Source organism: Capra hircus, chromosome 22, assembly GCF_001704415.2.
Source record: "Capra hircus breed San Clemente chromosome 22, ASM170441v1, whole genome shotgun sequence".
NCBI lineage: Eukaryota > Metazoa > Chordata > Mammalia > Artiodactyla > Bovidae > Capra > Capra hircus.
Window position 1 is genome coordinate 55,396,674 of NC_030829.1, and position 23,548 is coordinate 55,420,221.

At 44.6% G+C, this 23,548-nt stretch overlaps 1 protein-coding gene across 7 annotated transcripts in view; it reads left to right on the forward strand.

Moving 5' to 3' along the window:
* ATG7 (autophagy related 7) overlaps positions 1–23,548 on the forward strand; it is a 269,786-nt gene that overhangs the window by 102,128 nt on the left and 144,110 nt on the right. The window lies entirely within an intron of this gene.

Sequence of the window (23,548 nt, forward strand, 5' to 3'; positions counted from 1 at the left end):
AATAAAAAGGCCCATTCAGCTTTGATCTTTCCAGAGGCTCTAAAAGCAGAGTTCGTGTGTCCCCCATTGTAATGGGAACCGGCTGATATACCTCAAACCTACAGTGATGGCATCTCATTTTTTTTAATAGGCCTTGAGATAGTCTGAGTTATTTTTACACATACACTGTGTGTTCTAGCTGACTTCCTTTTGGAAAGCTCTCTAAGCCTTCTAACGCCAAGTGATTTAACCTGGCTTTTAAAACTCAAGATTCTTGGTAAGACTTCCATGTTCAAGTGTTAGGCATTGGGGTCATTAATCCCAGACTCCAGGCTCTCAGTTATAATTTGGGACTTCTTTGCTGTGTAGCCTACATCAGTCTGAACAGGACTGAATTCTGGGTAAAGTCTCTGCACTCCGAGATGACAAGCTGTCTTTGAAAATTTTACTTGGGTCTTGTCTTAGGAGAAGCACCATCTTGACCAGTTTCTCTAAAAAGTTAACTCACATTTGACCAACAGTGTTGATAAATTTGATTAATTTTAGGTGCTCAAAAACTTCGAGTAATTTTTTCTTTCTTTCTTCTTCAAAAGTAGACTGAGTTCTGGTTTTATCACTCTGCATCCCAAGTGTCCATGTTGAGAGTTAAACGTTGCCATTTGTAGGTGGTTATCCACGAGCTCATACTTTCCGTGGGTTCTCTAGCGCGTCTCATACCTATGTGCCTGAGCCAAGGCCTCAAGGATGTCTGCGTGCACTTCCGTCTTCAGAAATGCAGGTTTTAGGATTATGTGCTCTTCAGCACAGTACCTTTTTTTTTTCCTTTGAATGTCTGAGCTAATTGGTCTCAAAATAACTTGGCAATATTAATTTTCATATTGAAATTGTTTGACACAAGTGTCAGAGACTTCTCTGTGGCTTTATCTAGGTCTAGTTAGTCAAATGAGGTGAAGATAATTAGGTTCTCTAAGTGAAATGCAAACACTCATTTTTTTTTTCTCCTTGTTCTATTTCTAATTAAATTAGCCCCGGAGATACTGTTTGCAAAAGGATCACAAGCATATCCGCTAGCTGCGGTCCTTCATATTCTTTGAAAGCGCATAGCTTTGCATTTTTCTTTCACGCTTATTCTGAGCCTTGAATTAAGTGTAGATAGTGCTTTTTTGTTAGCAAAGTATTTCCTCTTAGTGGTCATTCTGAGAGTCCTGCTTTACATAAACACGCTGGACGGCTTAATACAAACTGACTTACATTTTAACAGCTGTGCTATTCCCAGAGCGATCACTTTTCATGTGGTCCGGGTATTAAGTTTCTTTTGTGCTGAAAAGGTTGCTTCATGGGTGCATGTATTTCCTTACAGTAGAAGCCCAGCATGTACTTACTTGGCTACCTTACTCATTTGCTTAGGAGAATGTCATTCTCTATTATCTGCAGGCCCAGCATTAATACTTTGAAATGACAGATGCAGTTACATTTTCATCTCTGTGCGTATGAATTTTTCTTAATGCATATTACCATGATATTTTTTTTATGCTGAGTCATATCATAGTTGTTTTTGTTTCAAACATTCTTTGGGGCTAAAAATGACTTTTAAAAATTTTCTCCTCTGACATCCATGAAGTAATTTTTTCCTTTGGTACTTTTCAGTATTTTTGCTTCTCCCCCTCCACCCCCCCATAGGACTGAGGCCATACTTGTGTCTTGATATTACTTCCATGAAGTACTATTATGATTTTAAAAAGCAAAGTACTAAATAGAATGGGCTTCCCAGGTGGCACAGTGGTAAAGAATCTGCCTGCCAACCCATGACATGTGGGTTTGATCCCTGGATCAGGAAGAATGACAACCTGCTCCAGTGTTCTTGCCTGGAAAATTCCATGGACCGAGGAGCCTGGTCCAGGGCTGCGGTCCATGGGGTTGCAAAGAGTCGGACACGACTGAGTGCGTGCACACACACACACACACACAAGGCCATGCTTGTGTCTTGATTTAACCATAAATACCGATTGGGGAGGTAGAATAAGCTGTGCTGAGTAATAATGCCTTCGTCACCTTATTTATGCAAGTAAAACATAGACTGTTTATAAAGCCTGAGCTGGGGAAGAGTACAGGCAAGCTAGATCGTCTACACTCACATTGCTCCTTATCCTAGTTGATGTCAGTTGGCGTGCAGCCAGGTGAATTATTCCATCTTCCAGAAAAAATATCGGAGGATCTGAAGGGAGGAGGGCAGTAAGGAGCCGTTTTCATTCTGATTTCTGTGCATTGCTTTGTAAGACTTTCTAAAATGATAGATAGTATCTGTCACTGGAATTTCAAAAAACCCTATTTCAAGGTTTGTGTCTTTCCTTTCTTTCTTTCTTTCTTTCTTTTTTTTTTTTTTTTAAGTTTTCAGAGCCAAATAGTTTTGTGGAACTGCTACCAGAGGGGAAAGTATAATTTTGAAACCAATATCCTTGAAAGAATTTCTCATAATACTTTGAATTAATTTGTCTTTAGATTTTTCCCCTAGATACTTTGGGGGAAGTTAGGGTATTTGGAGGGGCACCTTTCTGCTTTGATAGGATCTTTAACTTGCAGGCAAGCTGTGGGAATAGTGCAAGGAACTCCTTTACCCAGATCTCCCCGTTGTTCATATTTTTCCGCATGTGTGTATATGTGATCTTCTCCCTGCCTACCTCTCCTCTTTTTCTCTCGTTTTTTTTTTCCGTGCTGGGTCTTTGTCGCTGTGCTCCGGCTTTCTCTAGTTGCAGCGAGCAGGGACTACTCTTCAACGCAGGGCTTCTCACTGTGGTGGCTTCCCTGGTTGTGGAGCGTGGGCTCAGCACTTGTGGCTCCTGGGCTTAGTTGACCTGTGACATGTGGGATCTTAGTGCCTGGACCAGGGATTGAACCTGTGTCCCCTGCATTGGCAGGTGGATTCTTAACCACTGGACCACCAGGGAAGTCCCCCTCCTCTTTTTCTTGAAACTCTGGGATGAGTTGGAGACATTGTGATTGTTTACAGCTAAATACATCAGTGTTTGTTTCCTCAGAAAAAGATTGCTGTCTTACCTAAGCAGAATGCACCGATCAAATGCAGACAGGTAAATGTTTGCATAATACTGTTACCTGAAGCACAGTCTCTGTTTCCGGTGTTGTCGTTTGTACCAGTGATGTCCTCCATAAGCATTTTCTCCAGACCAGACTCCGAGTCAGGAGGATCAGGCGTTCAGCTGTCACGTCTGGCTGGCTTCCCTCAGTCTGGAAGAGTTCCTTAGCTTTTCTTTATCTTTCCTTAACTTGAACACTTTGACGTTGTGCCAGTTATCTTGTAGAATTTCCCTCTATTTGGATCTGTCTACTGTTTCCTTATGACTAGATTCAGGTTATGAATTTTTGGCAGAGAGATGAGATAAAAGAAGAGATCTTGTGTCCTCGTGTCAGGAGGCACATGGGGTACGTTCCCCGCCTTTGGTCGTGAGAATTTTCCCCTTTCTGTGTTTGTAACTACCTTCCCCCACGGTGAGAAACCTGGCCCCCATTACACTGGCTGATTGACTAAACTGCACAGAAAGTAGTTCCAAAATTGCTAGTCCATCCCATTGTAGATAGTAAGCCTACCACCTGGAATTTGATCATTGTGCACGGTTCTTATTTTCTAGGTACAATTTGCATAGATCAAAATGCAGAAATCTTAAGAGACTTAATTCTATACTTAGGACAAACACATACACCCATGTAACCTACATTTCAGTCAAGGCACAGAGTGTTTCCCTTACCCCGGAAAGTTTCCTTGTGCCCTTTCTGAGACAGTCTTAGGGGAGGAGAGCAATATGCTGAGTATTGTGACCATTCTCTTTCCCAAGGAGTAAAACTAGGTCCCCTTTGGTGTTGATGGAACTGTAGCCTTGTTTCTGGGACCCAGCAGTTGACCAGAACCTTCTCTCGGACCTTCTGAGTCAGGAACAGCGCCGTTCCCGAGGAGACCGCAAGCAGGGGACTCTTGCTGTGGCTGCACGATTCCGTCACTCCCCACCTTGGCAATGTTGCAGGGACAGCCTCTTATGAGGAAGCAGGCCCCAAACTCAGTTCTCATACCATCTGGGACTGCCTAGTGCCCAGATGTAGCAAGATGTGCCCAGAAACCTGATCTTCCACTTTAATTAGCCGTTAGCAACCCTAATACTATACTCATTCTGGTGTTTACAGTACGATGGGCCCTTCTGTTGATGGGCTATGAGTAAACTTCCCAAAGTGACTTGTTATTAGCTTTTCATGTGCACCTGTGTGTGTGCGTCTTGAGGACAGAGAGGCTGGTGCAAGAAGAGTGTACGTCAGCTCTGGTATCATCATGCGGTCAACTGTGCTTTCATTCTGCCTTCGGCAGAGCCAGGCTGTCATTTTTCTTTTGATATTATATAATCCTACCTTTCTTCTCTCATTTCTCTTTTCTTTCTTAATTGAAGAAGCATGAAATGTCAACATTAAACTCAAGTATTTAAAATTCTTTTAAGAAGAACCTCTACCCCAGAGCAACCTGTTTCCTAAAAGTTCTGCTGATGCGCTGTTGAGGACAGAAAGACAAAGGGTAGGTTTGGAAGGAGAAATGGAACTCTCACTGTCTGTCAGCAGACGTTCATTTACTCAACTGACATGTGAGTGCCTGCTGTGTGCCAGAGATGCAGAGATGATTAAAACAGCCGCTGCCTTCAAAGAACACTAACAAGAGAGCAGTTTAGTCACTAAGTTGCATCCGACTCTTGTGACCCCATGGACTGTAGCCCACCAGGCTCCGCTGTCCATGGGATTCTCCCAGCAAGAATACTGGAGTAGGTTGCCATTCCTTCTCCAGGGGAATCTTCCTGACCCCGGGGTCGAACTCGGGTCTCCCGCGTTGCAGGCAGATTCTTGACTGACTGAGCCAAGAGTGAGGGAGACTTATAAACCAATGCTAATCTCCGTGACACTGTGATGTGCTCCAGAGTCAAGGCATATCCTCTTGCTTCTTGTTTTGCCGTGCCGTACAAGTTGCAGGATATCCTCTAGTGAGGGTGTCCCGGTACCATTTAGCTTTGTAAATGGGGAAGACCCGGGAAGGCCTCTCAGGCTGACGGTAAAGGATAAGGAGGAACGTGTAGAGATCCATGGGGGAGAGGACACGGGGGAGATATTCCAGGCCCGGGGCATCACATGGGCAACAGTCGGGGCAAGAGAACATAGCACGTTTCTGAGGCGTTCTGGGGAGCGGCACACCTCATTCCCCTTGTCTTGGTGAGCTGTTTCCATCTCGGTTGTTCCTGAGTGGAATCTGGCTGTATTTCCTCTGGCCCTTGAGGCTCTTTCTCACCTAGCACTGGGCTTAGGGGGTTCCTAGCCTGAGAAGTTGAGCCACTGCAGCCCCGGCATGGGGATTGGGGCCCGGGAAGAAAGGCAGGGCTTTCCCGGTGCTCCCCGCTCTGCCAGCTTCCCTTTCTTCTGTTACATGAGTCAGTTGGATGAGATAAGCTCCGGCTCCCTGTTGACCCTCGACGTTTCTAGCTTTTATATTTCCTTTCCTTGCTTTTTTCTTTAGTCCCCAAGCAATGCGTTTTCATTGCAGAAAAATCAACAAATATATTTAAGGATAAAGAAGTAATTCACTGTATCCTAGCCATGCAGATCATGGTCAGGTGTTGATGTCTGCCCTTTTGGACTTAAAAATCACCTATATTTTAGGGTGAAGTGAAAGTGTTAGTCACTAAGTCATGTCCAGCTCTTTGCAACCCTGTGAACTGTAGCCCACCAGGCTCCTCTGTCCATGAGATTTCCCAGGCAAGAATATCGAAGTGGGTAGTCATTCCCTTCAGGGGATCTTCCCAACCCAGGGTTGGAACCCAGGTCTTCTGCACTGCTGGCAGTTTCTTGAACAGTCTGAGCCACCAGGGAAGCCTACATTTTATGGGTATGCGCAGGTGATTCTTCTCTCTGAGCACTCCTGTTACAAGCCTGAAACCAACTTTAGAGAGAGGATTTGTGCTGCTGTGTCAAGCATGCTCTCGGCCTCTGATCTGATACAGGGTTTAAATCTCAGTCATTTACAAGAATTGGCAGGAGCCCAATCGGAAGAGCTCTCCACAGCGCAGGCCAGGAATTTTTGCATGCAGCCTCTCAGTGGCAACTACTCCTCAAAACTGGGCTGCAGCCAGGTTTTCCTTCTCCTTTCCAAAAGGGACATAAATCTCTGATTTGGAAAATGATGAGTAACCCCCAGGTTCCCTTTTTCTATCTCATTTACCCAGCGAGGCCCCAAGTCGTCTGTTTTAATGTGTGATGGACTCCATATGTATGGCCGTGTTGTGTGAAACTGTATCCCACATCTCGTCCTTAGCAACTAGGGTTTCCCCAACCCCCCAGAACTGCTCGGTTCCCAAAAGGAGGCAAAACATCCAGCCTGAGCCAGTGTGGAGTGTTTTCGCTGCAGGCCCCTAACCTTGGAGCTCTTGGCTCTTCACCTCCTTGAAAAGCCTTGGACGGTTCTCCCTTTGCTCCAGTTTCCTCATCCATAGAGTGGGGAAAATATGTTCTGTCTCCCAGGGAAATCGCCATGGCTGACGTGTATCCAGTTCCCTGTGACCAAGTAGCAAGGCCTCTGCCCGCCCCTGGGACTGATGTCGGCATCAGAAACAAGAGGGAAACAGAGACTGCTGTGGCTGCGCTAGGCCTCCCCGGGTTTCTGGCTTCCCTCCTGGGCTCGCTGTTGCCCAGCAGGTACCGTACCGTGAAAGGCCTGCTTGAAAGCGCAGGCTGCCTTGGCTTTGAGGGGCCGCAGAAACCTTCCGTCGTGGTCCCTGACGACTGTTGATGCCAAAACCTCCCCTGCTGGTTAAGTCTAACCTGTGGTCTTCTGAGACCACCCAATCAGTGCTTACTGCTTTCCCTGCCACTTGAGGTCAAAAACTCGCCTTGCCTGTCCCAAACACATTTTTTTTTTCCTCACAGTATTTCTTTTAACATCCAGACCAGAAAATTTAGGGCTGTGTTCCCCTTAGAAGGTTCCAATGGCTGCCTGGCTCTTCACGTTACTGAAAATCTGGGTTCCTTTCAGTTTGGAATTAATCTCATTTGCTTTTAGCCTTTCTGCCTTCCCCAGCTCTTGATACAGTGGTTCTGGACCTCATTCAGACTGATGAAGCCAGTAAACCCTGCCCCCATGAGACGTGGAAGCCACACACAATTTTGTAGGTGATTTCATTGGCCTTGTGAAGTCCATCAAACATGCCCGTGGATCCTCGGAAGGCATCCCTCCTCTGAGGTTTCTTTGGGTTTGGGGTGGGAGGAGGTTTGGGATGACATTCCCATTCTCCTGATGAGACAATGCAGGATGTGGGTGCCGCCAGCCCCACCATGAGCTCTCTGCAGCTTGGGAAAGTAGCCCCCTCTCTCTGGGGAGCCCCTTCCCTCAGCTGTAGTGAGGGGAGACGCCTGGGCTGCTCTACCACTGAGTATTGTTCCACGACTTGGAGATTGTGGCCTCTCTTGATCAGCTACTTTCTTTAGGCTGAGCTACATCCAGGTAGGGGAGGGAGGAGACCCTGACCCTGCACGGTTCTAGGAGTTAGTTGCCACTACTCCAGTGCCCGTGGGTTTGTTTCCTGATGGGCAAAGAGCCCCAGCTGCCATCTGCTCATGTTCCTTCTTGTTTCTGTAATACATGCATCGTCTTCCCTCCTCCCTCTACCCCTCATACCTTTGTAAGCGGGGGAGGGAAGAACATGGGAGTAACTGCTGTTTTTTGAAATAAGAGGGCTTCACTAGTAGCTCATCTGGTAAAGAATCCGTCTGCAATGCCGGAGACCCCGGTTTGATTCCTGGGTTAGGAAGATCCACTGGAGAATGGGTAGTTTCCCACTCCAAGAAATAAGGACACCGTCAGCTTGAATAGGGAAACCATTTGTGGACATTCATGCTTGTATTGTATAGACACAGTTGGAATAAAAGAAAGTGAAAGTGAAGCCGCTCAGTCATGTTCGACTCTTTGCAATCCCATGGACTGTAGCCTACCAGGTTCCTCCATCCATGGGATTTTCCAGGCAAGAATACTAGAGTGGGGTGCCATTTCCTTCTCCAGGAGATCTTCCCGACCCAGGGATTGAACCCAGGTTTCCCGCATTGTAGGCAGACACTTTACTGTCTGTGCCATCAGGGAAGCTGGAAATAATATATATATATTAAACTGTTTAAATTGAGTACTTAAACTCATGTTAATATATATTTGGGTGTTTATTTTCACAACCATTATTCATCAAACATTGGGAGCTTTTGTTTCATGAAACATTTTGGGGTGATACAGAGGTCAAGACGATAGCCTATGAAGTTTCTGATGGTGTCTTTCTGGACAAGGTAGGAAAATGACACCACACAATTATGTACATCAGGCATATCAACTTATTTAAATGTGTTTTCCCAAGAGATGTTCCTAAGCTTGGAAGGGATAACCATTTCACAGCAAGCAGCAGGAACTGATGAAATAAGCTTTGAATGGTGAGAAAAATGAATGAGCGCTTTGTAGCTGGACAAACGAACAGCACGACAGGGAGGGACGGGAAGGTAGGCTGTGCCCTCCAGGAGCCGAGTCGGGCAGGAAGCGGAGGCGTGGTGCCACACACCGTCTGCCTGCCACTGCGTGGGCGTGATCTCTCGTGCAGCTGTACGTGGTAGCTGGAATCGAATGTCACATCCCAGCGCTCTGGGTACGTGTTCAGCTGAGCCGCTTTCCAGCTTTTACTACCTCATTCGCTTGAGTTGATGCTTTCGATGATTTGTTATTGTGTTGGAAGACCGTTTCCAAAGTATATTAAACCAGAGAGCCATTGGGATTCATCAAAGATGACTTAACATTTTATGAAAGGATGCATTCTGGCAGTGAGCTCTTTGCAGGCTTTTGCTTGCTCTCTTGCAGAATTCTTAAAAGTCTCCATTTTATTATTTTCTGAAAGGTCTTCCGATATCCTGTCCAGGTATTTCTAAAAGTACTTATCACTGCAGCCTTTCTTGCCCTAGACAATGTGAAAGAACCATTTGAGAACATCCTATTCCCAAAGTTACTGTTGTTATAACTTGTTTATATCACATCGTATGTGATCATAGTGATAAATTTTACAGTGTCTGGCCTTTCCTAGTTCTCAGTAATTCTTCCAGCATAAAAGTTTTATTAAGGTTTTTTAATTTTTCTTAACACGGAAGAAAAGACTGCATGGAGTCTTTTGGATGGATACTCCTGTTTCCTGGAGTATCTTAAGGGCTGGCTAAAGCACACACTGAAGTTAGACATCTTAAGTTTATAGCTGTCAGACTAAACGTGGGGAGATATCTGCTCTGGGGCCCTGGCAGGGCTGCAGGCTTGCCGAAGGTGAACATTCAGTGGGAGAGCAGACACGGCGAAGTTTGTTAAGTTATAAGAATCGTCTTGACACTGAGTGAACAGACACCCGGCAGAATCTTAAGGAACAGCAGCATCGCTGGGACACGTGCTCATTCCCCACGAGGACTGCTTTGCTGGCCGTGACGAATGTCACAGCCCGCAGTCAGAACTCCAGGCAGCCTAGGTGTCTTGGCAGTTGACTTGAGTCACTGAAGCATATGGATATTTTTAAGACCTTTACTGGCACTCCAGCTTCGAACGGAAGTCCAGGCAGAAGTGCGTTTTCGTGTTGTTCGCAAAGGTGGGAGAGAGACTCTGGGTTTTCCCCCAGCTCCAGGTTGAACTTCACATTTCCCTTTTGTTTCATGTCAACGTTTACCTGAAGGACCCTAATGGGAGATGATGGCAAAAGTTGGGGTTTGAAGCAAGTGGCAGTGATTCACTGTCGCATTAAAAACCCCTCACCCCTCCAGAGCATGGACATGAACTCCACGTTGTTCTTTCTTCGAGAAGGAAGCCTGAGCAGAAAACTGGCCGTGCGCTTGCCACTCTGCCCACATCCAGATTTTCTGTTAGTTCAGTCTGACCTGACGAACTTGACTTCAGTCACAATGCAAGTGGACTGAAAAACTAAAAAAATTAATGAGAGCAAAATGGTTTCCTGGTAGATCAGTATATATGTGTGTGTGTTAGTTGCTTAGTTGTGTCTGACTCTCTGCGACCCCATAGACTGTAGCCCACCAGGCTCCTCCGTCCATGAAATTCTCCAGGCAAGCGTACTGGAGTGGGTTGCCATAAGTAAGAGAACAAAACACACGCCTGCCACTTGGCTCTGCTGGAGGAATATGAGTTTTATTTCACAACATCTGGTGTTCTTTGCCTAATCACTCACTGCTCCCTATTACTGAGAATATTCCAATAGGCACTTACTTACTTAATACCTGAAAGATGAGACCCGCGTCACCCTATCGTGCTCTCTCCAAAAGGACTGAAAGTCCCCAGAAATGGGCTGTTGCAGGGACCCCTGGGGGCAGGTGGGGAGGGGGTGCAGCACAGGGGGTGTGTGTGCTTGTTTCAGTTCTGCTGTGGTAACTCAAAAACAGTTGACAAGTTATTCTTGGGAAATTGCTTCAGACCTCACAATATTTTCCTCCTCATAGCCTCAGCAGTGGCGAATTCTTGACCTTTGAGGGTGGGTTTGATTTTTTTGGAAAAGGCCAAAAGCAGCTTGAAGCCGTGTGTCCTGAATAAAGGGAACGAGCCATTTGCAAAAAAAAAGTGTTTCAAGTTTTTGTTGCTGTTGTTGGGTCTCTCAGTCCTGTCCCACTCTCTGTGACCCCCATGGACTGCAGCATGCCAGGCTTCCCTGACCTTCACCATCCCCCGGAGTTTGCTCAAACTCATGTCCATTGAGTCAGTGATGTTTAAAGAACGGCAGAGGCTTCAGACGGCTTGCAGGTCTGAACGGGTGCGAGCTCCTGTCCCAGGGAACTCTGGGTGTACAGGCCTGGCAGAAAGGCAACAGGCCACTTGGACAGGGTTTGTGCACTAGAAATGAGCACCAGCTCTCAAGACAGTGCCACCTAGTAGCTACGTGACCTATGGCAAGTATCTGGAAGTCTCTGCAGTTCAGTTTCCTCAGGGGGAGAAGAGATATGATTCTTCCTCGGTGGCAGTGAGGATTAAAGAAAAGCAGGTATGCCGAGTGTCATGGATGAGGCACCACTGTGTACATGTCTCCCCCGCCATCCTCCTGCTTTATTTTTCTTACTTGTTTGACTGTTGGGTCTTAGTTGTGACGTACAGGATGTTGCATTGCAGTTCACGGGCTTTCGAGTTGTATGGCAGGCTCAGTAGTTGCCATCTGCAAGCTTAGTTGCTCCAAGGCCTGTGGGATCTCAGTTCCCAGGCCAGGATCGAACCCACGTCCCCTGCATTGCAAGGCAGATTCTTAACCACTGGACCGCCAGGCACGTCCTTCTGTAAATGTTTTTGATCGCTCCTTTGTGCAGGCAGAGATCAGGTGCCATTCTCATTGTCCTTTATAAATGTGCTCACTTTCTAATTTGCAGACATAACAAACTTTCCATCTTCAGAAGTTGACCCAAAAAAACCGAGATGAATTGAAGAAAAAAAAATCAGCAATTTTTGTAAAAAGGGCATGGCTTTAGGAGGTCAGCAAATATTAAACGTGCAGGCTGTTAGATTCTTTGTCTTTTTTTTTCCTTTTCTCTTTTCTTTTCCAGTAGGCTGTTCACCCAGGGCTCTATTTATGAACCAAAATGAAATGAGGTTTAATGTTCCCAGGATTGTGCACTCGAGGCAGGGGTGAATCTTCTCATTTCCTGAAGATCCCTGCAGGTTTATGTGACCAGGCTTGGGCCCACAGCTTGAGAGGAGCTGATGCGCGCCTTGGGGAAAGGCTTCTGCCTGTGCTCCCTCTGAACTCTGCGTCTCCCTGCGCTCTTAGAGGCAAGGCGCCAAGGGTCTGGAGGGCAGCTCTGTGCCAGCTCCAGGCTGCTGCCTGTCGGTGCGTTCTTGTCCCTGCCTGTCTCCTGCCTCTTGCTGGAGCTGTGAGTGGGTTGGAGGCCAGTGCAACGGGAGCTGAGTGCATCAGCTGCCTGGGCGGCGGCATTTCCGCCCGCCTTGGCATCCCTGATGGACGTCTTCCCAGTCTCCCTTTCAAGCTTCCTGTGAAGAGGCTAGCAAGGGGGCTTCCCAGTCTATCAGGTGGAGAGATCACTGGACTCAGAGAAGTCGCACAAGAGTCCAGGACTCCCAGTTTGTTTACCTGCTGTATTAAATAGCTCCAGACAGTGAGGTGAAAGGATTAACTCACACTCAGAGTATTCCAGTGTACTTATCTGGGGGCAGAGGGGAAGAGTCCACTTTACATTTTCAACAGTTTCAAGGGTAGATTGGGGACCGCGCTGGTGGCATGGCACAGCAGAGGAGTCCACCTGCCAGTGCAAGGGTCACAGGTTCCATCCCTGGTCCGGAAAGACTCCACGTGCTGCGGAGCGACTGAGACCACGCGCCACAACTACTGAGCCCCCGTGCCTAGAGACTGCCCTGCCACGGGGGAGGCCACAGCAACGAGGAGCCCGTGCTCTGTACCTGGAGAGCAGCCCCCGCTCACTGCAACTAGATAAAAGCCAGCAACGAAAACCCAGTGCAGCCACAGAAAGAAAATAATGAATTAAAAAAAAAATAGATTGGTTAAGCTCCTTGATGAACCAGTTGGTTGACCACCCTTGGGGAACTTGTGTTTTTAAAGGGGAATTCTGATACCCAGAGGAGCGTGCTGAACGTGCTTCTCAGGGTCTTGACTTCAGAAGGTGTCGACGGGAATATCGTGTGGGCTGGAGCGATGGCAGGTGCTGCCTCCCTCCAGCAGCCCAGATGCAGGCTGGGAGAGGGGAGTGAGGATTTCAGAGGTTTTCCTCAAGAAACTGTTCATGACAAACATAGTGCACTCTCCTATTTGGGTATATTTTCAGCTTCAATTAAAAAAAAAAATTGAAGGGAAGGGACATACAGTTGTTAGGAATCCAAAACAAGTGCTGTTTTGAAAGTACGGATGCTTCTGTTTTGCATTTACTTAAGGAAGTTGGAGAGTTGCTTCCCATGTATTCCTTTGAATACAGATACTGTCTAAGTGACATCATTTTGAGCAGAGTACTGAGTCCAGGTGGTTTAGGGGAATTCCTGGAGGCAAAAAAAGAAAAAAAAAAAAAAAAAAAGGCTTGGATATCATTGCATTCTAGGGGCCAGAAATGGAATGATGGTATTGTTGGCAGGCTCCCAGGCCCAGAAAAACCCACACCCCAAGGCCGTCTGTGTAGCTTCCTGTGGTTTTCCCACTGAAGAGGAACAGCTTTGCTCTTAGAGTGTCCAGGCTGGCAAGTTAGTGCATCAGCTTGATCAGCATGATGGTCTTGCTTTGAGGTTCTGTTCCAACAGGCTTCATTTGGGAAATCGGATGCATCAGTAATTATTGCAAAGTGAACTGAGCCAACGGTTTCCCTGCTTCTGACAGTGCAAATCTTTCTGGTAGAAATCGATAACTTCCAGTGATTAGAGGATATCATGCTACCATTTGATCTATAACAATAAAGTCAAGTCTCAGACCAAGTTTTGCCATGTATAAGAACATTCAGTGGGCTTCCTTGGTGGCGCCAGTGGTAGAGAATCCACCTGCCATTGCAGGAGACCCAGGTTCGATCCCTGGGTCGGGAAGATTCCCTGGAGAGCAACCTGCTCTGTTACTCCTGCCTGGAGAATCTTGCGGACGGAGGAGCCTGGCGGGCTACAGCCCATGGGGCAGCGAAGGGTCAGGCACGACGGAGCGACCCAGCACACAGAGATGCACGCAGGCACGAAAGTCAGTCGTCCAGCCTCTTATAGAGAGGCCCCTGGCCTTTTGCCTCCACCGTGTGTCCCACGCCACAAGTTCCGTAGCAACAGATGCAGGCTTATTCTCATCACAGGACGTGTCTAACCTTTGCATCGGATCAGGTGATGGGATTCTCTGTGAAATGTCCAGAACCAGGCCCAGAGCGCTGCTGCAGGAGTGTTCAGTTGCCTGGTTTGCCAGATTCTTAACAACCCACATGTATATATACAAGGCTGACTGCCCCTCTACAACTATTCCAGCCAACCTTATGTGTATTGAATGCTATTAGTCAGAGAAGTTCCTTTTATCTTTCTTTATTCTCGTTGGGAACCCTCTCCTGTAGATTTAGACAGCTGTAGTTGACATGCTTATGATAACCTGACTCTGAAGGTTGGGCATTTGCTAGTCTTTCTAATGTGAACCACACCTGGAGTAGGCATTTCTTAATTAAGTTACCTGAAATACTATCTAGCTGCAGTATTTAAGTGTGTGTGTATACGTCATATGTGTGCACAGTCAGTATACAGAAGTTTTTAAAATATAGATACTATAACAACAGGTAGCTCTTGATTGGCCCCTGGACTGCTGCATCTTCCGGAATGTTGCCAGCCAGTGATGACTGACCTGAGTTATGAGTTGAGCACTAGCCTGCTTTGATGAGTTAGCTAGGCCGTGCATGAGTGGCTCATCCACAGGGCAGAGCAAGGAAGGAAGAGAATTGCAGGTTTAGTTTTACAGGCTTTTTCTAGTTCTTCTGTGTTCTTTGATCTGATCTCCTGCCTTCCCCAGTGGCTCAGTGGGTAAAGGGTCCACCTGCAGTGCAGAAGGCACAGGAGACACCAGTTTGATCCTGGGCGGGGAATAGCCAGTACTCCAGTATTCTTGCCTGTATAATCCCATGGACAGAGGGGCCTGGCAGGCTAGAGTCTGTGGGGTCGCAAAGAGTCGGACATCACCAAGCAACTCAGCACTCTGATACGTAAGGAAGTATTATTTCCCCTACCCAGTTTTGCAGGCAGATCTTTGTCCAGGGTCATAGAGTGAACACGTTACAGGAACTATAACTTTTTTTGGAAGAACAGTTGATTTATAATATTGTGTTAGTTTTAGATGTACAGCACAGTGATTTGGCAATACGTTTATTTGTATATATCTATATTCTTTTTAAAAATCCTTTTCCATTATTGATTATTATAGGATACTATGTGTAGTTCCCTGGGCTATACAGTAAATCCGTGTTATTTACCTGTTTTATATATGATGGTCTGTGTCTGTTAGTCCCAGACTCCCAATTTATTACTCCCCACCTTCCACTTCGGTAGCCATGTTTGTTTTCCATGTCTGTGAGCCTGTTTTGTGAATAAGTTTGTACTATTTTTCAGATTCCATGTTAGTGATATAGAATATTTGTCTTTCTGCTTTGATTTACTTCACTTAGTATGATCATCTCTAGGTCTAACTGTGGATTAATAGCTATATATGCGTGATTTCATTTCCTTATGGCTGAGTAATATTCCATTGTATCCACACAAATACATATAAACATCTTCCTTTATTCATACATCTGTTGATGGAAGGAAACTGTAACTTGAAATCTCATCCTTCATAGTTCCTCTGCATTATAGGGGTAAGTTGCTACCAACAAGAACTGTTACTGTTCTTCAAAGACTATCACAGGACTTTTCACCTTGGAGTAGGTGTTGTCAAGCGAAGGCCATGCTGTTGCTGCTACTGTTGTTCAGTCGCTCAGTCGTGTCCAACTCTGCGACCCCATGGACTGCAGCATGCCAGGCCTCCCTCACCATCTCCTGGAGTTTGCTTAAGTTCATGTTCATTGCATCAGTGATGCCGTCCAGCCATCACATCCTCTGATGCCCTCTTCTCACTCTGCCCTCAGTCTTTCCCAGCATCAGGGACTTTTCCAAAGAGTCACCTGTTCACATCAGATGACCAAAATACTATAGCTTCAGCATCAGGCCTTCCAGTCAGTGTTCAGGGTTGATCTCCCTTAAGATTGACTGGTTTGATCTAAGGGACTTTCGGGAGTTTTCTCCAGCGCTACAGTTTGAAGTCATCAATTTTTGGCATTCTGCCTTCTTTACAGCTCTCACAACCATACGTAACCACTGGAAAGACCATAGTCTTGAGTATACGGACCTTTGTCGGCAGAGTAATGTCCCTGCTTTTCAACATGCTGTCTAGGTTTGCCATCGCTTTCCTGCCAAGAAGCAATCATCTTCTGGTTTCATGGCTGCAGTCACCATCTGCAGTGATTTAGAGCCCAAAGAAGAGAAAATCTGTCTCTACTTCCACCATTTCTCCTTCTATTTGCCCTGCAGTAATAGAGCTGGATGCCATGATCCTAGTTTCTTTAATATTTAGTGTTAAGCCAGCTCTTTCACTCCTGTCCTTCACCTTCATCAAAAGGCTCTCTAGTTTCCTCTTCGCTTTCTGCAAGTGGAGTGGTATTATCCACATGTCTGAGGTTGTTGATGTTCTCCCGCCTATCTTGATTCCAGCTTGTAACTCATCCAGCCCAGCATTTTTCATGATGCACTCAGCATATAAATTCAATAAACAGGGTGACAGCAGCCAGCCCCGTCCTACTTCTTTCTTGATCTTAAACCAGTCAGTTGTTCCACACTGGGTTCTAACTGTTGCTTCTTGACCCACATACAGGTTTCTCAGGAGATAGATAAGATGGTCTGGTATTCCCAGAGAGCTAAGAGCTTTCCACAGTTTGTCATGTTCTACACAGTCAAAGGCTTTAGGATAGTCAATGGAACAGAGAGAGATGTGTTTCTGAAATTCCCTTGCTTTCTCTATAATCCGGTGAATGTTGACAATCTGATCTCTAGTTCCTCTTCCTTTTCTAAACCCAGCTTGGATATCTGGAAGTTCTTGGTTAACGTAATACTGAAGCCTAGCATAATGCTGAAGGCATGTACCAAGGTTATAATACGTAACAGAATGCTAGGACGCTTTTACTTCAGTTAGTGGTCAGCCGTGTAATTCAAGCAGCTCTCTTACTGAAGTCACCTAAAGAGGCTAGTGTGGAACACAACAAACTGGGAAATTCTTGAAGAGATGAGAACACCAGACCACCTCACCTGCCTCCTGAGAAATCTGTGCAGGTCAGGAAGCAACAGTCAGAACTGGACATGAAACAACAGACTGGTTCCAAATAGGGAAAGGAGTACGTCAAGGGTGTATATTGTTACTCTGCTTATTTAACTTATATGCAGAGTACATCATGAGAAACGCTGGGCTGGAAGAAGCACAAAAATCAAGATTTCTCCCGGAATCAAGATTGCCGGGAGAAATATCATTCATCTCAGATATGCAGATGACATCACCCTTATGGCAGAAAGCGAAGAACTAAAGAGCCTCTTGATGAAAGTAAAAGAGGAGAGTGAAGAGGTTGGCTTAAAACACAGCATTCAGAAAACTAAGATCATGACATCTTCATAGGAAATAGATGGGGAAACAGTGGAAACAGTGACAGACTTGATTTTCTTGTGCTGCAAAATCACTGTAGATGGTAACTGCAGCCGTGAAATTAAGAGGCTTGCTCCTTGGAAGAAAAGTTATGACCAACCTAGACAGCATATTAAAAAGCAGAGGCATTACTTTGCCAACAAAGGTCTGTCTAGTCAAGGATATGGATTTTCCAGTAGTCATGTATGGATGTGAGAGTTGGACAATAAAGAAAGCTGAGCGCCTAAGAATTGATGCTTTCTGAACTGAGGTGTTGGAGAAGACTGTAGAGAGTCCCTTGGACTACAAGGAGATCCAAGCAGTCCATCCTAAAGGAAATCAGTCCTGAATGTCTTTGGAAGGACTGAGGCTGAAGCTGAAACTCCAATACTTTGGCCACCTGATGCAAAGAACTGACTCATTTGAAAAGACCCTGATGCTGGGAAAGATTGAAGGCAGGAGGAGAAGGGGATGACAGAGGATGGATGGTTGGATGGCGTCACTGACTCAATGGACATAAGTCTGAGCAAGGTCTGGGAGTTGGCAATGAACAGGGAGGCCTGGTGTGCTGCAGTCCATGGGGTCACAAAGAGTCAGACATGACTGAGCAACTGAACTGAACTGAAAGAGGCTGGATAAAAACGTACTTAATGTTAAACATTTAAGAACTAGTAAGTTGTATGGATTTGAGTTGAGATTTCGGAGAGAATGTAAACAAAAGAGGACTGATCTTAGCCCTGGTGCCACTTTTGTCCTGTGGGCATTTGCTAATCAGAAAAAGGAAGTTGAGAGTCTGAGCTCACCTTTGGAGTCCTTTCAGAGTTAGGGAGGTAAAAATTGTAGTCTGAGTCTTTGAAACCTGGGATACCTGGTGAAATATTCTTTACTTTGAGTTGGGACTCCTTGAGGATATGTCTAACGATAAGGGTGGACTAGTAGCAAACCAACTGTCATATTGACTGCAGCTCAATTTCACATTATTTGAGCAGCCCAGAAACTATAATATCCCCCAAACTTGGAATAAGATGATTTCCATTTAGCTAATACCCATAGGTACCAGGCAAAAGCAATGAAATGTTCTCAGAAACAGGCATAATAATTCTAGTTCTCAAATTACTTCTATAAATAAATTTTCAGTTGTAACAGCTGGCCGCAATTACAGGTAAACACGCACCCAAAAAGAGAAGACACCATAGGTGAGAATCAGCAAAAGCAACAGACGACAGAAGTAGACTCAGAGTTCTAGATATTGGACTTACCAGATGCAGAGTGTAAAGTACTGTGTTTACAGTATTCAAGGAAATAAAAGTTTATTTTTGCAAGGACCGAAAACTCTAAATTGTGGCTTTGCAGATTAAAAAACTCCAGACCTGAATATGTAAAAGAAAATGAACAAGTTTACAGACAGTTGGACCCATCTGAAAAGCAAATAGTGAACAGAAGAGTTGATCAGAAGAAACTGTTCAAAGAGAAGCGCAGAGAGAGAACAAAGAAATACATATAAAGCGAAGGTCGGAGAGGATAGAGGAAGGCCTGTCGTACAGTTGGAGTCCTAAAGAAGAGGAGAGTGAGATGCTGGAAGGATCATTGCTTAACGTGTTTGAAACAGATGAATGGCCTCAAGCTTAGGATCGAAGACACCCAATAAAGCCGAGATAGTAGAAATAAGATTAAATCGACACCTAGACTCATCATAACGAAGCTTCCAGAAGCAGAATACAAAGATACATCTTAAAGCAGCAAGGAGGGGAAATGTCATGAGGTTTTTAGAAGAGTGATGGTTAGACAGCAGTTGACTTTTCTGTTGTAGAACATAAACCATGGGCAGTGAAATAATGTTTTTCGTGTGCTGAAAGAAAGAACTGCCAGCCCCAAATTTTAGACCCAGCAGAAAATAGTGTTCAGGAATGAAAAGAGAAAAAAGTGAAGGTTAAAGCTATTTTATATAGACAAAACTGAGTCTACCACCAGCTGTTTGCCCAAAAGGAGTTCCTTCAAGTTGTTGTTATTGTTAATTTGCCAACTCATATCTGACTCTTCATGACCCTATGGACTGCAGCACTCCAGGCTTCCCTGTTCTTGACTACCTCCTGGAGTTTGTTCAAACTCACGTCCATTGAGTCAGTGATGCCATCTAACTATCTCATCCTCTGTCACCCCTTTCTCCTCCTGCCCTCAGTCTTCCAGCATCAGGGTCTTCAAGTAGGAGAAAAGAAATCCAAATGGGTGGTCAAGAGTATAGTTAAAGAAAAAAACAAAAACAGTGGTAAGTATGTGGGTAACTCTAAGTGAACGTTGGCTGGGTAAGATAATACCGTGGTGAATTTTTTAAAATACAAGGCAAAAAATAAATAAATAAATAAATAAAAATGAAATACAGGGCAAACATAGCCTAAAAATTTGGAGGAGGTGAGTGGAATTAGCCTGTTCTGAGATCTGTACATTGTTTTGGAGGAGGGTAGTAAGGTGTCAATTAACATTTCACCTGGATGAGTCAAGGATAAACGTTATAATACAAAAAAACATTAAACAAATAGAAACTTCTCTAATTTGTAACTAACAAAGGGAATGCTAATGAGAAAAGAGTTTAAAGGAAGAGAAAAGAAACATAACAAGTGAAATATATAAAACACAAAAAGAGATGGTCAGTTCAGTCACTCAGTTGTGTCCGACTCTTTGCGACCCCATGAATCACAGTGCGCCAGGCCTCCCTGTCCATCACCAACTCCCAGAGTTCACTCAGACTCAGTCCATCGAGTCCGTGATGCCATCCAGCCTTCTCATCCTCTGTCGTCCCCTTCTCCTCCTGCCCCCAATCCCTCCCGGCATCAGAGTCTTTTCCAGTGAGTCAACTCTTCGCATCAGGTGGCCAAGGTACTGGAGTTTCAGCTTTAGCATCATTCCCTCCAAAGAAATCCCAGGGCTGATCTCCTTCAGAATGGACTGGTTGGATCTCCTTGCAGTCCAAGGGACCCTCAAGAGAGATGGTAGACAAATACAAATATCAGTAATTACATTAAACATAAATTGACTGTTAATGGTTAAAAGACAAAGATTTTTCAGTCTAGATTTTATAAATTATACAGTGTATGTTAAATCTGTGGATACAGAATGATTAGAAATAAAAAGATGTAAAAATGTGTACAGTATGAATGCTAATCACAAGAAAGCTGGTGTAGCTATGTTTATATCAGATAAAATAGACTTCAGGCCAGAAAGCATTATTGTGTATTACTGTTACTCTTTTATGATCAGTTTTAATTCACCAAGAAGATAGAATTTTAAGTTTGTCTGTACCTAATAGATATACTTGCTTTCTGGATGTCTCAGAGGTAAAGAATCCCCCTGCCAGTGCGGAAGACGCAGGTTTGATCCCTGGGTTGGGAAGATCCCCTGGAAAAAGAAATGGCAGCTTACTCCAGGATTCTTGCCTGGGAAATCCCATGGACAGAGAAGCCTGGTAGGCATGACTTAGCAACTCAACAATAACAAATAACATGTTTGCAAAGTATATAAAGCAAAATTTTGTAGAACTATAGGAGAAATATATAATATTATACATAATCACCCATGGAAAAGAAATGCAAAAAAGCAAAATGGCTGTCTGGGGAGGCCTTACAAATAGTTGTGAAAAGAAGAGAAGCGAAAAACAAAGGAGAAAAGGAAAGATATAAGCATCTGAATGCAGAGTTCCAAAGAATAGCAAGAAGAGATAAGAAAGCCTTCTTCAGTGATCAATGCAAAGAAATAGAGGAAAACAACAGAATGGGAAAGACTAGAGATCTCTTCAAGAAAATTAGAGATAATTAGATAAAATTAGAGATAAAATTAGAGCTAATGTAATTAGGGTACATTTCATGCAAAGATGGGCTCAATAAAGGACAGAAATGGTATGGACCTAACAGAAGCAGAAGATATTAAGAAGAGGTGGGAAGAATACACAGAAGAATGTACAAAAAAGATCTTCACAACCAAGATAATCACGATGGTGTGATCACTCACCTAGAGCCAGACATCCTGGAATGTGAAGCCAGGTGGGCCTTAGAAAGCATCACTACGAACAAAGCTAGTGGAGGTGATGGAATTCCAGTAGAGCTATTTCAAATCCTGAAAGATGATGCTGTGAAAGTGCTGCACTCAGTATGCCAACAAATTTGGAAAACTCAGCAGTGGCCACAGGACTAGGGAAAAGGTCAGTTTTCATTCCAATCCCAAAGAAAGGCAATGCCAAAGAATGCTCAAACCACTGCACAATTGCACTCATCTCACACGCTAGCAAAGTAATGCTCAAAATTCTCCAAGCCAGGCTTCAGCAATATGTGAACTGTGAACTCCCTGATGTTCAAGCTGGATTTAGAAAAGGCAGAGGAACCAGAGATCAAATTGCCAACATCCGCTGGATCATGGAGAAGGCAAGAGAGTTCCAGAAAAACATCTATTTCTGCTTTATTGACTATGCCAAAGCCTTTGACTGTGTGGATCACAATCAACTGTGGAAAATTCTGAAAGAGATGGGAATACCAGACCACCTGACCTGCCTCTTGAAAAATCTGTCTGCAAGTCAGGAAGCAACAGTTAGAACTGGACATGGAACAACAGACTGGTTCCAAATAGGAAAAGGAATGCTTCAAGGCTGTATATTGTCGCCCTGCTTATTTAACTTCTATGCAGAGTACATCATGAGAAACGCTGGGCTGGAAGAAGCACAAGCTGGAATCAAGATTGCCGGGAGAAATATCAATAACCTCAGATATGCAGATGACACCACCCTAATGGCAGAAAGTGAAGAGGAGCTAAAAAGCCTCTTGATGAAAGTGAAAGAGGAGAGTGAAAAGTTGGCTTAAAGCTCAGCATTCAGAAAACGAAGATCATGGCATCCGGTCCCATCACTTCATGGGAAATAGATGGGGAAACAGTGGAAACAGTGTCAGACTTTATTTTGGGGGGCTCCAAAATCACTGCAGATGGTGACTACAGCCATGAAATTAAAAGACACTTACTCCTTGGAAGAAAAGTTATGACCAACCTAGATAGTATATTCAAAAGCAGAGACATTACTTTGCCGAGCAGAGACATTACTTTGCCGACTAAGGTCCGTCTTGTCAAGGCTATGGTTTTCCCAGTGGTCATGTATGGATGTGAGAGTTGGACTGTGAAGAAGGCTGAGCACCGAAAAATCGATGCTTTTGAACTGTGGTGTTTGAGAAGACTCTTGAGAGTCCCTTGGACTGCAAGGAGATCCAACCAGTCCATTCTGAAGGAGATCAGCCCTGGGATTTCTTTGGAAGGAATGATGCTAAAGCTGAAACTCCAGTACTTTGGCCACCTCATGCGAAGAGTTGACTCATTGGAAAAGACTTTGATGCTGGGAGGGATTGAGGGCAGGAGGAGAAGGGGACGACAGAGGATGAGATGGCTAGATGGCATCACTGACTCAATGGACGTGAATCTGAGTGAACTCCGGGAGCTGGTGATGGACAGGGAGGCCTGGCGCGCTGTGATTCATGGGTTCACAACGAGTCGGACACAACTGAGCAACTGAACTGAACTGAACTGATACATAATCACAGTGGAAATTTTTAACAGGCCTTTCTCAGTAACTGATGAAAGAAGCGTATGAAAAAAATCTGTAAAGTTTATTGACAATTTGATCGGCATTATTACTAAACACATTCTGGTGAACCAAACTTGACCAAACTGTGAATTACGTTTTCCTTTTAAGCGGGCACATAATATTTTACAAGAATTTATGACACTGAATTGTTAACCCTCAGCGGATTTCAAAGATTGATATGATACCTAATATGTACTCTGATTTCAATGTAATTTTGCTAGAAATCAGTAATAAATAGAATTTGTTTGCAAATTGAAATATATAACCTTAAATAACTAATAAAGATACAGTGGAAATTAAAAATAAATGATAAAATTCATTTGAAATTTATAGCATAAAAAATGAAATAAAATTTATAGCATGCAGGTAAACAATACGTGGTAGAAAAATGTATGGCCTTGAAAGAAAAATGACCCCAAATTACTAGAAAATATTATCTCAGGAAGTCAGAAAAGCAGCACAACCCAGGGATTGAGCCCACATCTTCTCCATTGCAGGCAGATTCTTCACCACTGATCCACCAGGGAAGCCCTTACAAGTCAGTATTTACCTCCGAAAGGCAAGCCAAGTGTGGTGATTAGGAGGTGGCTTTGTAGGGAATTCTGGCGTTCTTGACTGCTGAGTAGTGGTTATACAGAGGTTAAGAGTGTGTGTGTTAGTTGCTCAAGTCGTGTCCAACTCTTTGCAACCCCATGGACTA